The 17,238-nt window shown below is 34.2% G+C and overlaps 2 pseudogenes; one reads left to right on the top strand and one right to left on the bottom strand.

Moving 5' to 3' along the window:
• Positions 1-834: 834 nt before the first annotated feature.
• On the top strand, positions 835-1,847 carry LOC120126991 (annotated as a pseudogene).
• A 3,031-nt stretch (positions 1,848-4,878) lies between these two features.
• On the bottom strand, positions 4,879-6,010 carry LOC120126992 (annotated as a pseudogene).
• Positions 6,011-17,238: the final 11,228 nt, after the last annotated feature.

The following is a 17,238-nucleotide window of genomic DNA, read 5'->3' as shown; positions in this document are numbered from 1 at the left end:
CTTGGATTATCATTTATATTATTACATTACATGTAATTTTTATTAATAGATTTAGTATTTACTAATAAAATTAGTTAAAACAATATAATAATACACGAAAATAACAGATTTAAGTAGGGTACTCGCTAACATGCAACTCACTTCTCCCTGAAGACCATTGTTTTGCCATAAGAATATATGAGCGAGACTGACGTTTGCTTTGACATTACCCCATGAACTTTCTGCGAAGCGTACTTAACTTGTAGTGGTTGAAACATTCTGAAAAAATCATGGGCTATAAACATCCACATTGTTAATCCAAAGCAAGAAACAAAAGCAGCATGATTTGTTGTTTGACGGCGGAATCAATCTAAAAACACCCACTTAATTGAATTGAATTGTTATGCAAACCCACGAACCTGTAAAATGAGTAGGTGGACTGTCAGTTCCAATGGTAACTAATTAATTAAGAAATGGCTTCATATTTAAAAAAGGTTACGTGAGAAGTAAGCCTGGAATTAATCAAGCCAAAACGACTTTTGGACTGTAATTAGTTATGGGTCGCTTACATGTACTTTACCTTCACCAACTCCTTGCCTCCAGGCTCCACCCACCCTGCTTTCCTCTGTTTTTTATTCTGCATCAAAAAATACTTATGTGTTTTCCATGTGGTCTAATTTGATTTTCTACAATAATATTAGGTTGTGTGTAATATCAGTTCATGTTGACTAAATTCCCCTACGTTGCTTCAACCTTGTGTATGCTCTTCTTTAAATCAAACCCCATTTTTATCTTCTGATTCATTTCAAGACAAGAGAAGAAGAAAAACTGTTGCATTTTGTCCAAGAGCCAAAAATGAATAACAGTATCAGCAATACTAAGCTCATTCTCCTCCATCCTTATATCCAAAAACAAGGGAGCTCAAACAGATTATGGCTCCTTGCTTTTGTTTCCTTCTTCACCATTGCTTTCCTTTAACGCTTAGATACACCAGAGAGTCCATCACTAGTAAAACGGCCGCCGCCAGCACAACCGTGGCCGCCGCTGCTGGTGTCTTCTTTGGGCTCTGTCATCGGTGGTCCGCCGTTGCCGACCACCGTCATCAACACGCTCCTCCATTACGCTTCGAAAAACAACGAAAGTTACCCACATGGCATACTCCGACTTGAAGCCCATCTCCGATGTGCTGCGCAAATGTTCTTCCCCTTGCAACTTCCTTGTTTTCGGCCTAACGCAAGAATCCCTTTTCTGGAAGGCATTGAACAACGGATGCACCGTTTTCATCGACGAAAACAGGTACTACGCCGCCTATTACTAGGAGTTGCATCCCGAAATCTACGCCTTCGACGTACAATACACGACGAAGATAAGCGAGACCGGGAAGCTAATCACGTTGGCTAAAGAACAGATTCAGAACGAATGTAGACCGGTCCAGAACCTTCTGTTCTCGGAGTGTAAGCTGGGGTTCAATGACTTGCCAAACCCTATTTACGAAGTGAATTGGGATGTGATACTAATTGACGAACCGAGAGGCAACCGACCGGACACCCCGGGAAGGATGCAACCGATGTTCACGTCCGGGGTGTGGCGAGGAGCAAAAAGGTGGCAACCCGAAGACTCATATATTCGTCCACGATTATTACAGGGATGTGAAGAAGTGTGGGGAAGAATTTTTGTGCAAGGAGAACATGGTGGAATACACTGATACGCTTGCACATTTCGTGGTGGAAAGAATGGAGGAAAACAGCTTCGAATACTGTCGCAAAAAGAACAATAATACGTCAACGAAAGGTTCATGATCTTCCTGGTTAAACCACTTATCGAATTATTAAAGAACATACACATTACACAGTCAAAAAATGGTACGGAAGGGAAGAAAAGAGATGAATATTTATGATGATTGTGTTAACCTTTCACGGGCAATGAGAAAATGTGGCTTCATTGAATCAGAAATGCAATTTCTTTTCTCCCCTTGGTTTATTTCTGGGTTTTTGTTTAAGGTTTATTTGCCAAATTATAGAAAGCGAAACGAAAAGGATTCCAAAGATAGTTTTTCTCTTCAACGCATTTGATCAAAGCTTGGTATTAGTACAAAACATGGTTGAGAGTGAAGCTACAGCCATAGTTGCATTTTTCTCATTCTTCTTTCCTTTTGTTTTAGTAGGGAAGAAGTCAAACAATGTCACAAGATTTATACTAGTTAAATTTTTTAGTACAACACCATAATATTTTAATATAACCTGAAATCTGATATGAAATATTATTAAATATATTAATTACATAAAAATTATAATGTTATATAAAAATAATAGTTAAATGCTTAAATAAAATTTAATCTTTTAGAGCGGTTTATACCAGGTCTAATCTTTTAAAACAATCAAATAATGGTTATTTAAAAAAATAATAATAAAGGACTAACATTTTATTGCAGTTTTTTTAATTATTAAAATAAGGGCATAATATCTTCAAAAAAATTTAGCCTCTGTAGTTTATCTGTCATTTTGACCCTCAACCTTCAAAACTTAATTAAATTATTATTATTTTTATAAAAAGACTTAAAATTATATACATGACATCGTATAGTAATTCATATATACTTGATCGTTGATTGGATAATTTTAAAAAACATTTATGACATTTTTTATGTACACGTGAATAGTTAGACAAACTATCATGTTAATACAATTAAGATTTTAACAGTTTAATAAACTTTTTCATTTTAAAACTAATAGTTTGACTAAATGTTAAAAGATTCAGAGATAAAATAAAAAATCAAGTAACAAAAAGATAAATATTAAGAATTAAATGTATTAATATTCTTCTAATAATTACATGATATTGAAATTAAGTGATTAAAACAAATTATAAATTTTTATAAATAAATTTAAAAACACTAAATCTTTTAAACTTCTTAAAAGCTTTGAGTTGAATAAATTTGAAAGCATTTTGAAAAGCTGGGATAATTGCAATTGATGTGATAATGGTGGAATCCACATGTCAAGGATAATTTAATAATAATGAATGAGAAACTGGACCGTTTTCACTTTCGAAGGTTGACGACGAGAGAAGGCAAAGCAAGAGAAAATTCATACTCCCTTTAGAGTGAATAAAAATGCAGGGTCCTACCTACTAACTTATCAATTTCTCCACCCACCTATGTTGACTTTCCCCAATTTACCTAAAATCCATTGCCGTTTAATTTTCTTATTTATTTCAAATTTGATAAATGTTAGTCAGTAACAATGACTCTGGATATTTAATGATAAGTTAATTTTTTTCATGATTATATTTAATTTGGTAGGATTAATTCTTATTTAAATTATTAATTAAATAATTATATAATATTTGTAATTCACAAACACAAAATAGTAATGAGATGCATGTCCAATCTGGTTTGACTTATACTCAGGCATTCATTGCATTTTGACAATTTGTATTATCACTTTGTTTTGTACAAAACAATAAATGAATCATTTGGCAAAGAATATTTTCTTTTAAAAAAAATTCAATAAAAATTATTTGTTCGTTTGTTTCACGGAAAACAAATTTCATAAAATGAATTACATTTCCTAAATACAAATTCCAGAAACCATTTTACGGTGATTGAATGATACATGTAAATCATTTTCTACTTCTTTTTAAATTTTTAAAAATTATTTATTATAAATATCAAGTATAATAAGTAATATTATTTATTAGAAAATAATTAATATTATTATTTTTAAAATATTGAAATAATTTGTTTAATATTTGTCAATATTATTATCAAATATTATTTCTACAATTTTATAAATAAAAATAAGACTATTATATTTTATTAAAATATTTTTTTTATAAATTATATAAATTATTCATTAAACATGAATATTATATTATTAATTATATTAGTTATTTATTAATTAAAAATATTATTATAATATTAAAACAAAAATGTTATATTATATTCTAAAATTAATTAATAAATATATTTTATATATGTAATAATTTAATAATATTATTTTATGAAAATAATAAATGAAAATAATTTTATTAATAATTTATTTTATATTATTAAAATAAAATATCATATATTATTATAGTATAATTTAATGTTATTATAATACTAAAAAATATAAATTGTATTATTAAAATTATTAATAACATATTAATAATTAATATTTTCATTAAAATGATACTAAAATAATATATTAATATTAAATATATAAAATAATATTATTTTAAATATTTATGTTTTAGAGTGAAAATTTTGAAAAGTAAGTTACATAAAATTAATTCATAAATCATTTTCTAAAAAATATAAAATAAGTTCTGTTTACTAGGAAAGCTAATTACATTGAGAATATATTTTCCATCAACCAAACAATAAAAAAATAAGAAAAAAGTTTTCCTGAAAATCAATTAGGAAAACAAACAGATCTTATATATTAAATATAAAATTAATGTAACAACACAAAAAAGTGTGCAAAATTTATACCCAACACCAACCTGTGGTTAATTAGCAACAGGCAACAGGCAACAGGCAACAGGCAACAGGCAACAGGCAACAGGCAACAGGCAACCTCTTTCTCTTACAGTGAACCGTCTCTAATCCCACAGGATTTGTCCACACCTTTCCAATTGTTTGACTCAATCTCTTTCTCTTAGTTTTTGCATTTAATTATATAAATTTTGCTTCACTGATTAAGAAAAAGAAAGATTAAAGTTGAATACTAATAATCTAAAACAAGAACCAAAAGAAAAAAAATCAATTTAATCCATGTAATTAAAGGGCAAGAAGAATAAAGAAAGCTCGGCATATACTTCACAAGGGGAATGAACTAATCCCATTGGAAAATCTGGAGATTGATACTTAAGTATATTCGTTTCGAAAATGATTTTTGGGATTTTTTTCAAGTATACTTAAGAGGACTCCAGGATGAGATTGGTGGTTTCAGCAACAGCTAGAGAATGGTTATGGTCGCCTTCATAGGTAACTATCAGCATCGATGGATCATCTAAGGCTCTTTCCACATGTTTGCGAGCTGGACATCCTCTTACACTGCTGCACTTATAGTAACCCCTGTTCCAATCATATATCCAAAACCAGGCACACAAAACATGTTACAAAACTGAAACCCGAAACCTTAGATTGGTGGTCGATGAAATTACCTAGGATGTGGAGATCCTTGATTGGTTTTTGACCGTATTTCCTCCATGAGTAATCATCTGGTGGAATATCAGCCAATTTCAGGCTTATTGCCGGAACCCTTACAAACCTTTTTGATCTCATCTTTCTTTCAAAACCCAGATTTTCAATACACAAACTTAAGTAAGAAATTAACGAAAAATTAAAAAAAAACATGGGCATGTGTATGTATGCATGTATGTATGTACCTTTTCTTAGAGCAATGGCAACGACCAGAACAGCTACTGCACTTACCAGAACCCAAGTTCTCAGAGCTACACTTTCTCTTCAAAGAAGAACAGAAAAGAGGCTTCCCGGCAGAGGAAACCTGAGAAAGATTGGTGATTTGAAACGCGGATGATGAAGATGGTTGCTTGCTATCAGTATATCCCGTCAAGGACGACAAGAACGAATTCCCAGCAGAAGAATATGAAAAATTGATGGTCGATGATGAATCTTTCCTCTAAACCCCACTTTTCACCGTCAAAAGCTCATGATCACGATGCGGAGGATGATGAGGTGGGGGAATCTGCTGTAACGGCGTTGCGTGATAAACCGCCTTAGTTTCTGGCTCTTGATTTGCTGGTGCTCTTCTGAAACGGGCGTGCCCGGTCCTGGATCGACCCAGAAGCGATATAACTCTCTTGAACTTGGAAACAGCAACATCTGCAACAGCTTTGCAGTCCATTGATAAATCGCTGCCATTGTTTTGTTGTTGTTGAGTTTGGGAAAGTAAACTGATGAGTTTCTCGACACTTTCGATACCCGAAGCTGCTTCTTGGACGGCGTTTTCTTCCATTTAGCTTCTAAACTGTCGCTGTTTCTATAACTCATCATGAGCTCCACCTCCATGTCCGCCACATGAACATGCAAAGCAAAGAAAATACAAACAAGAAAAAAGTGAAAACTTAAAAGAAGACGATTAGTAAGGGTTGTTGATAAAAGGTTGAGGTTGGCGGACTTTGGTCAAAATAATAGCGTCGGCTATTGGCCCATATAGGTGACTGATCTGTCGTCTTAACATTTGCCGTCAAATGTAGGTTCCAACAAGGTCCAACCACATCAAGCAAATCAAGAATTTTAACTTTTTTTTTCTCACTAAAAAATATTTTATTATTTTTCTAGTGAAAAAAAAAGTAAATTAAATTTGACGACTTTTACCCGGATTTATTGTGTTTAGTAATCGATATTTAAGTTATCTATATTTATAATCTACAATATATACAAAAGTATAAGCCCAAAAAAAACTTTATATTTTGGAAGTGAAAATAATCGAGTGGAAGAAATTAGTTTATTTAAGATGTCGGCAACACTGTCATTGACTTGTGTCTTGATATGATTATTGGGGCCATATTGGTCTAATAGAGGTTGGGACCTGGAATGATCAGTCAAAACTATCCTAAGCCCATAAAAACAGTCGAAAGAATTGCATATTCATTTGGAAAATTAGAGAAAAACTTATTGTACTACCATCTTCACTTTTCTTTAATCGATTATTATTTGGATTAAAATTAGGAATTTATTATTTTAGAAATAAAACAATATAGATGGTATGGGATATCAAAATTTAGAATGGATATCCAGTGTGGTGCGTGAAAGGAAGTTTCTTGGTGATTAATGATCATTTTCAACGTTGGTCTTACAAGGCGGAAAAGAAACAAAGAGTGCAATTTCCATGAACCACAACTCACAGGGTATACAAGCAAACCCCCTAAAGTCGAAACATGGAAACCACATGAGGTGCTACTGCTTTAAAATGTCATTTTCACATTTTAAAAAAACGATTTATTTTTGGATAAAGTACACAAATAGTCCTTTAACTATAGGATATTGTTTTGTTAAGTTTCCCGATTGTTTAAAATTACAAAATGGTCTCTTGACTATAGAGAGTTGCTTTGTTGAGTCCCTGAATTATTGAAAGTTATAAAATAGTCACATGATTATTCATTTTGTTACAAATTCGTCATTTTCTGTTAAAAATTAACGGTAATCTGAGTTGGTTATTAACATGTTAGAACATAATAAATAGTTAGGTAACCATTTTATAACTTTTAATAGTCAAGGGACTCAAAAAACAACTCGTATAGTTGGGGGACCATTTTGTAACTTTTAATAGTTAGAGAACTCAACAAAACAATATCTTATAATGACCATTTATGTACTTTATCCTTATTTTTTAAAGACAAATTAAAATCTCTTATTCATTACAACGATTGGAAGATGTACGTAAAGGATACTTCTCTTAGTAGATATTTGTAAGTTGAAAACTCAAATAATAAATAAAAGATATACAATGAAACACAAATGAGAAATATATGTCACGGATAAATGAAGATTTAAATTATATTCTTTAGATTTAATTGTTTGAATGTTCATCTCATGCTGTTGGAGTATATATATATTTGTGTATGTATAGTGACAATCGAGTTTGTAGCCATTTATTACTATTAAGGATAAATTATAATCGTTTGGAAATGAATTTTCATAACCTTTTAAGTATGATACTTATTGCCGTTGATACTATGATATAAGTATCAATACCCTTCAAAATATAATTATTAGAGGATTAAAATCGTGTCCTAAATAATAAGATATTATCAATACATGATTTGATTTAACAAAAAATATTTAAGAAGTATTGAATTAAAAAAAGAGATTCGAAAAAAAATTATATGCGAATAGAAACAAACATAAACATAATAATTAATCATACATGATGAATGGTTTATCATCCGATAAGGATGCACCAGTCTATAAATCAATAATTGAGTTTATCATCCGTAAGGATGCACCAACCTGTATTTCGATTATTCTTCCTCTTCACAAACCCAATGCAACATACATGATGAATTTCATAACGATGTATATCGGTAATCCGCACATATTCATGATACAATTATAATAACAAATAAACGGTAAGCAAATGTATATGTTCTCATTACTCAGGCTCACACACAATACATGATGAATGGTTTATCATCCGATAAGGATGCACCCAGTCTATAAATCAATAATTGAGTTTATCATCCGGTAAGGATGCACCAACCTGTATTTCGATTATTCTTCCTCTTCACACCCAATGCAACATACATGATGAATTTCATAACGATGTATATCGGAATCCGACATATTCATGATACAATTATAATAACAAATAAACGGTAAGCAAATGTATATGTTCTCATTACTCAGGCTCACACACACACAATACATGATGAATGGTTTATCATCCGATAAGGATGCACCAGTCTATAAATCAATAATTGAGTTTATCATCCGGTAAGGATGCACCAACCTGTATTTCGATTATTCTTCCTCTTCACAAACCCAATGCAACATACATGATGAATTTCATAACGATGTATATCGGTAATCCGCACATATTCATGATACAATTATAATAACAAATAAACGGTAAGCAAATGTATATGTCTCATTACTCAGGCTCACACACACACACACACACACACACACAAACATGATGAATGGTTTATCATCCGATAAGGATGCACCAGTCTATAAATCAATAATTGAGTTTATCATCCGGTAAGGATGCACCAACCTGTATTTCGATTATTCTTCCTCTTCACAAACCCAATGCAACATACATGAATTTCATAACGATGTTATCGGTAATCCGCACATATTCATGATACAATTATAATAACAAATAAACGGTAAGCAAATGTATATGTTCTCATTACTCAGGCTCTCACACACACACAGCATATCATCGATACTCAAACATATAACACGCATAAAACATTCACACACAATATTTGTAGCACAAGTCGAGGAACACACATTTAACAAACCGTATGGTCTATATTATACACTTTCCACGCTCAGTAACACTAGAGTGAGACAATTTGTGGAAATGTATCGAAAAAAGTTTAATGTCGATCGAACATGTCCTCCTCCACAACTCGTAAACAACGACCCAGGCGACGGTGCAGGACTCAATCGGTTCAAGATGATGTGGGAGTACGTTGATGTGGGTGGTGTACACGACGACGACAATGATTGACAACGGCGACATGAGGAGATTCAAATGCTTCCCTCTCTTTCTCTCTTCACTAACAGTGGTCGGCAAAGGGACGATGAGGGGAAGGGTTTGCTCGGGACAATGAGAGGACCACGATGGAGATAACGGAGATGGCCACGTCAGGACGGTTGCTCGACGGAGATGATTTTGTAGTAAAAGGGAAAAAGAAAAGAAAATAGAGAGATAAAGGAGAGAAAAAAATCTAAAAGGTTTCTATTTTGGCTATAAGTTGGTACTTTAAACCTAGGTTAGGTTTCAAAGCAATGGGTTAATCACCCAAAAAACCCTTGAACTATTAAAGGTTCACGGAAATGGCTAAGAAATTTCCCAAAACTCAATTTTGATCTTTAAAATATTAAAATAAAATTTAATCCCAAAATTTGGGTTATGAGAGTCTTAAAAATAATAATATTAAGACAGATTCAAACGTCATATATACATGTTTAAGATTATCTATCACAAAAAGATAATACAATTGATTTAGGTCAATAAAATTATATTTATATTATATTTTATTTTCTATATCATATAATTAAATACATTTAAAATATTAACAATATTTATATAGAAAAAAGGAATATAAAAATAATTATCTCAATTAAAATAAGACGAATTTATGTATGTTTGCCTGGCTGAAAAGGAAACTCGCCCACTTTCAACACCAAACGCTTTCTCCCCTTCTTACTCCACTGTTTCCTTTCAAACCCCAAATTCGTTTCCCCCATCAAGTTAGGTGCGCATCTGCAGCTCTTTTTTGCTTTGATTGATGAAATAATAACCATTGAATTAAAATCTCAGTTAACTAACAAATGGGAATTCTGGGTGTCTCGTTATTATATTCTTTTTGTTTGGAGCAAGAGAAAGTACACAAATGGCAATGAGTAAGAAACTGCAAATACGAATGCATTCTCTTCCCCCGTTTCGTAGGTAAGAAAAGAACCAAGAGAAAATCTCCCATTACAATTTCAATCAATTCAATTATTCACGTAACTATTTTTAAAAATTATGTTTAACAAAATTTAAATTTTGAATATATATAACACTAAAGCTAATCATTACTGTTGTGATCAAACTAGATATAATAGAATATAGTATATCACTTTTTTAATAAAATATAATATTCCCATTATTTTAAATGTATTTTTGGAGTGTTATTTGTTCGTGGGTAAAATATACAAATGGACTCTTGATTTAGGACAATATATTGTTCTGTCTCTCGACTATTAAAATTTATAAAATTATCATCAACTATAGAATGTTGTTTTGTTCAGTCATCTGACTATTAGAAATTATAAAATAGTTGATTGATATATGATAAAATTGATCCTATAAGTTTGAGTTGTATTTGTAGATTGACTTTCTGTTTACATTATGTTGTCGAGTCAATGCTTGAAACATTATATTGTCAAGCCAATGCTTGAAAGCAATAGTGATGTCAATAGACATTATAAAAATATATCATATCTCAGCCAGATCATTTTGTAGCTTTTAATAGTTTTGGGATTCAACAAAATAATATTCTATACTCGAGAGATCATTCTATAATTTTTAATAATCGGGGACTAAACAAAGTAGTGCCCTATAGTCGAAGAATCATTTTGTAATTTTTTTAATAATCAAAATACTCAACATATTATCACCCTATGATTTGTTTACTTTATCATTTATCCTTTATGTTTTAATACATAAGTTAATAATAAACCAAATTAATTTGATAATTTTTATTCAATCACATGATTTAGATTGAACAATTACCATGAACATATAATATTTTCTATTTGAATTTCTACTTTTATGTTTAGATTTATACTCATTTTCATTTATATTATGAAAAACAACTTAAAAGCTTAAATAATAATTCATGTAATAATTAATTATTATTTATGTATTAAATGTGACATAATTAAACTTTTTCATTATAATGAAAGGGTTTACAAAATCATATAGTAATTGATGGTTAATGATAAGTTATTACAATAGCATAATTAAAAAAATTAACAAAAAAAACTTTAATGTATAAAATAGTAAGCATCGTTGTCTAAGTTCAGCAAATTTATGAGAAGTAAGCAGACGTTTTTCCCAATAAATCACCGGTGATCAGTATATTTACCGATCTAACACCGGTCAGATTATATTTCCCGATCTAACACCCGTAGCAGTAAAGCGCGCCCCCTGAATCGCGTTATACGCTGATTTGGCGCCACGTGGGTATAACGCACCCCCTGCCCCGCGATATACGGTGATTTGGCGCCACGTGGGTATAGCACGCCCCCTGATCCGCGCTATACCTGGGTATCTGACACGTGGGGTATAGCGCAGTGCAGGGGGCACGCTATACCGCTAAATACCCGCCCCTCCACATCCCAATCCTCCCTATAAATACCCCCATCCTCAATCACTTTTATCACACCAAATTCTCTCAAATTCTCTAACTTTCTCTCAAATACTCTATCTTTTTAAGTATATTTTATAATATTTTTACTATTATGTATTTAATTTATTTAAGTATTTTACTAATATAATTCTTTTGCAGATATATAATGGAAGGCAGTCTACTTCGCTCGGATGGAAATCATATATCTCTACACTTTGCTGATACGGTAACATTTTAACGTTTTAATTTAATTTAAATTATTAGAAATAATTAGTTGATTTATTTAATGCATGATTATTAGATTAAGAATTAAATATCTCGACACTTTGCTGATACGGTAATATTTTAACGTTTTAATTTAATTTAAATTATTAGTAATAATTAGTTGATTTATTTAATGCATGATTATTAGATTAAGAATTAAATATCTCGACACTTTACTGATACGATAATATTTTAACGTTTTAATTTAATTTAAATTATTAGTAATAATTAGTTGATTTATTTAATGCATGATTATTAGATTAAAAATTAATTTTTGTAATTATTTATTTTTAGAAGAAGGACCGTGTATTATATCCTTTTATTAAGAATCTTAAGTTAGTGATATCCAGCCGTGTCTTGCCGTATTTAGTATAGGCTGGATTCGGTTACATAGGTAGATATCAGGGTCACTGTAAGATAGAGCCAGACCTGATTTCTGCCTTAGTAGAGCGGTGGAGGCCGGAGACCCACATATTCAATATTCCGTGCGGAGAGTGCACGATCACGCTTGAGGATGTTTTTATGCACCTGGGGCTTCCGGTGGATGGAGATGTGATATCGGGGATAGCTTCCGGTTCTTGGACTACTTTATGTCGGGATAGTCTAGGACGTGTCCCGGAAAATTTTATCGGAGGTAGGATACCGTTAAATTGGTTAGATGCCAATTTTCGGGAGTTGAGCGCAGACGCCTCTGAGGATGATGTTAAGATGTATGGACGGGCATGCATACTGTAGCTGATAGGAGGGTTGCTGATACCGGACAAATCGCGCAACCTAATTCACTACATTTGGTTGCGACATCTTAGCGACTTTCGTCTCGCCAGATCATTCAGTTGGGGCTCGGCAGTTTTGGCTTTGATGTACAGGGTGATGTGTGGAGCCACTAACTACAGGCGTAATGCTATCGGCGGATGTATCCTACTGCTGCAGTCTTGGGCATGGTATCGATTGCCCTTGTTATGTCCCGTTGTGAAGAACCCATTCGTATTTCCACTACTTCTGATGTAATTATAAAATTGATTTTGTATATTAATAATTTTATACAACGTATGACAATTTTTTTCCCTTGAATAGGTGGTTTACTGATAGGAAAAATTATCAGGAGCTACCTGATGATTTAGAAAAAATTAGGGTGCTAATCGATCAGAAGGCTGGCACACAGGTATGGATTTTTATGTTTAAAAATCGATTTTAGATTATAGTTATATAATTAGATTATTATTTTGATAAAAATTATATATTATTTGTTTTAGTTTGAATGGGTGCCATATTCTACTGATGATGTGAGGGTGGTGATCCCACCTGAGTTGAGGGGTCCATCTTTGGATGGCGATGGTCCCTCTGATCTGTTATGCGACCGTCGAGTGGCACTCCAATGATCGCGTGCTCCGGCAGTTTGGTTGTTTTCAACCAATTTCGGAAGCACCTCGTAATATGAACGAGTTGCATAGTTTAGATAGACGCGACAAGACAGATACATATTGGCTGGTGAGGCATCATGAGTGGGTCGTGTTGTGGGAGGATCGACATTGGCGCCTTCCACGTAGAGAGCCCATTTTTACTGACTTCTTGATGTATGCTGAGGATTATTATGAGTGGTTCAACAGTAACGGGAAACCGTTTCTACTTCTCGAGGATGCACGAGGGCAGATCTTTCCACGACGTCGACAGAGACGTTCACCGACACAGCACCATCGTCCCCCGACTCGTGGACGGAGAGCATGTGCTTCTGGTTAATCCTCAGTTGCACCAGCAGAACCTTCCCAGCAGCCATATATGATGCCGCAACCATATATGATGCTGCCATCGCCTTTTCATTACCAGATGCCACCGCCGCCTTCACCTGGTTTTATGACCCCGTTACCGCTACTGTCACGGATGACCCCTCCTGGAGGCTATTATGTGTTTATGTTTATAGATTCGACTTAGGGTTCATATACTGAATATTAGTGGGTTAAGCCTCATCACCCATGGCCGCAACACAACCCTCCTGTACAGTTTTCACACTCAGCGATGTCTGGTTTTTCCCAGTTTTCGCAGGCCAGTGGGATAGTCAGTCATACACCTCTAGGGTCCTTATTTTATGGAGGTGCTTCATCGTTATCAGCTCCTCATCAACCTAATGAACCTACTCAGGACGACGACGACGACGACGATGATGACAGCGAGGAGTCAGAACCAGTGATACGAAGAAATCCTCCTCGAGACCGACAGTCACCGCCCTGCGGAACACATTCGCGATGCAGGCATCGATAGATTTTTTTTATATTTGTATTTACTTTATTTTGTTTAATTGTAATTTTTTATTATTTCTCATTTAATACTTACTTTATTTTGTTAAATTTGTTGGACTTTTTTTAATATATTTCGGTTAATTTTGTTTATTACCATTTAATATCAGTTATTGTAATTTGGTTATCATTTACCATTTAATTCTTATTGTAAGTTTGTTGTATTTAAATACCAATTTGTTATTAGTTTGATAAAATTTAATGATTGTGTTCATTTTTTTAATCTTCATCAGCGATTATCGAATGACATTAACTTGAAGTAAATGCAAATTAAAATACAAGAATTATTATTTGATAAATCAATACATCATTTCCTCATCAATTGTTAATTGATGACAACAGAAGTGGACATGTTTTTCTAGTGTGTCTTGGGTTTCTACAATGGCCACATCTTCTGTCTTGTCTAGATCTTTCTCGAATATCCATATCGCAATGAATTCGATTGGATTTTGGACGACCACGCTCACTCAATAAACTCGGATTTGGTACAATCGGAAGCCAATCTTGAACCTCATCAGGGTCTTTGTCATTACCTATGGGGGGAAACTCAAATTCGTATACCTTAAAAACTTCAGATAGTAGGTATACGGGATCCACAAAATGGTTATAGTCTTGACGTGTATGCGAGCAAGCTGCTATCACATGAGACCATGGGTACTTCAGAGCTTGAAAAAACCCGCAGTCGTACGTTCTGTCTCTTAGATTTACTCTTAACGACACAACTTCAATCCCTTGAAGAGGTCGCGGCAACTCTGTGACACGAAACATTTCATGCCTTCTAGAGAAGCTTGTTACAGACATTCCATTTGATGCAGTAATTTTTTTCTGTAGATCTGCAACTAATCTAGGGTGATAGACATGACCGCCTTGCATCCAGTTTTGAGCTTGTCCCCCGAGCTTCGCAAAAAAACGTCTCCAAACGAAAATATATAGTTCTTACAAAAGCTGCTACAGGTAAGTGACGTGCACCCTTTAAGGTTGAATTGATTGCCTCAGCCAAGTTGGTCGTCATGTGTCCATATCGATATCCACCATCATATGCGTTCGTCCACATTTCTTTATCGATGAGGATGATGTAATTGTATTCTTCCTCGTTCTTCGCCCGCAAATCTTGAAGCATTGATTCAAACATTCGAGGAAGTAGTTCGTAACCTGATCAAAAAATGTATAACTTACTAACTTGCTTTCTTTGCAAAATTAAAATGATAAAAAAATGTATAACTTACTAACTTGCTTTCACTTACCCATGCACACAATTAATTGACGCTCATCATTATTCTTGTACATTCCATGATAGTTCGCAGCAATGTGTCGGAAACAATACCTATGTTGGACAAAGGGTGGTTGCCACATTGGACCCAAAGACTCCATTGCTGCTTTGATCCCAGCTCCGCGATCTGAAATGACACAAATTTTTCCCTCGTGATAACATGTGCACGTAAATTTCGGAGGAAAAAACCCAAGAATATGTATCTTCTCATTCGACAAGAGCAAAAGCAACTGGAAGAATGTTGCGATTGCCATCTTGGACAACTGCCAATAATAAAACTTACTTGTATTTTCCATACAAGAAAGTCCCGTCGATCTGGACCACAGGCTTGCAGTATTTGGCAGCATTAATGCACTGTGGGTAACTCTAAAAAACCCGGTAGAATTGGCTTTGATCGCGAAGAACTCGATCATTATGGTATGCATAGGAGGTTTCGAAGTCCACAATTATCCCAGGATTCAACGTCCGCACCAGCCTAAACCAACCTGGAAGTTCGTTGTAAGATGCATCCTATTCGCCATGAAGTTTGACAATGGCATTTTGTTTTGCCAACCAAGCTTTTTTATAGGAGACAGTGTACCCATACTGCGATTGTATAGCTGAAATCAACACCGCAACAGCTATATGAGAGCTTGTTTTTATCATGGGCATGATGGCTTGACATATCACTTCATAGTCCAAGTTGGGATGATCTTGGTTGACCTCTCCTGCACAACTTGTGTGAGGACCGTTGTATACTGTTAGTTCTCATATGTTGTTTTTCCTCTTCCTTTTCGATACGCGAACCATCCAATTGCATCCGTTTTCGCGTCGGGCATAGTAGCATACATATTTTTTGGCCGTGGATCGGTTGACTCTGGATTGAACAGAATTAAGGATATTGTAATTTTTTATAACCATCACCGCTTCTTCTTTGCTTGAGAACTCCATGCCTAAAGATAACTCACCATTATTTATTGATGAGTAATATCCATAGTCACCGAGATGAGGCATATCCGCAAATTCTGGCCCGTACATTGCACCATAATCAGCTTCATACATGTGTGCAGGAGGGTCAGTTTGTGCCACATTTCCTGGAACTTCATCATCATCGGAGTTGAATTGCGGTGATTCTGGGTGAATGAATAGTCCAGTCTCAGCACCATCCGCACCAGGCTCACGAAGCGGTTCTTCTGGTGGAGATGGTGGTTCCTCCATGCTCTCCACATTTAGGTCGAAGAACCTACTACTTGCACGCCTTCCCCTTGAACTCGAAGGCATATCGACATTGAGATCAAAAAAGCTCGCAGTCGAATGCCTCCCCCTGGAGCTTGAAGCCATCGTGTCAAATGGAAACTGCACAGATATATGCGTCGATGGCATCTCCATATGGTCAAAGAAATTTGCAGATGAATGCCTTCCCCTTGAACTGGACGCGGTGTTGCCATACGGATTGTTCGTAGACCCACCTCGATACATATTGTAAGGAGTTGCGGATGAATGTCTCCCCATTATGGCATTAAAATCATTACACATTACTGTAGTCGGGCTGTCAACTTGATCAACTTGTTCAGCCAGCCCATAGTATGAGCTTAAAGATTAACCCCGAACAGCACACACTTGAACAAAATGTGCATACATCTCAATAGCGGCGTCTGAATAATTACTTTGAGCTTCAACCAACATTTGAACATCATCATTGTTCGAAAGTTCGAACGAAGTTAATGGCAACAATGATATTGGAAATCTGTACTGCAACAATGACATTCTTGTACTACTTTCAACATGAATCTTCCTCGAAATCTTCGTTATCAGCTCCTCAAGAGTTATGTTTCTCTTGAATGATATTTTAACACGCTCATTTGATACGAA

The sequence above is a fragment of the Hibiscus syriacus genome, unplaced genomic scaffold, assembly GCF_006381635.1.
Source record: "Hibiscus syriacus cultivar Baekdansim isolate YM2019G1 unplaced genomic scaffold, ASM638163v2 tig00110462_pilon, whole genome shotgun sequence".
NCBI lineage: Eukaryota > Viridiplantae > Streptophyta > Magnoliopsida > Malvales > Malvaceae > Hibiscus > Hibiscus syriacus.
The sequence above is the reverse complement of the archived record's forward strand: the minus strand, read 5'-3'. Positions and strand labels throughout refer to the sequence as shown.